Below are 355 nucleotides of genomic sequence, written 5' to 3' on the forward strand. Positions count from 1 at the left end.
TCATTCTCGTGTGTTACCGCAAGAGGTTATTCACGTCAAGCAGGTTCGGTTGAGCTTTTGTTTGTTTGTTGGTCAATGTTTATATGTGGATAAAAGCCTAAATTAAATCTGTTGTTCATATCAGGCGATTATGTCTCTTCAGAAAATTTGGGCTAAACCGCTCATATGGATTAGATTTACGATCCCTTTATGAACTTTTTGTAGCGTCAAAGTGGAATTTACGCAGCTGTCTATTGAGGGACCGAAACTAAAGCTCTCAGAAAAAGATCTTCATTTGTGTTTCGAAGATGAACGAAAGTCTTAGGGGTTTGGAACAACATGAGGGTGAGTAATTAATGACCTAATTTTAATTTTT

Source organism: Squalius cephalus, assembly GCF_949319135.1.
Source record: "Squalius cephalus genome assembly, chromosome: 6".
NCBI classification, from domain to species: Eukaryota; Metazoa; Chordata; class Actinopteri; order Cypriniformes; family Leuciscidae; genus Squalius; species Squalius cephalus.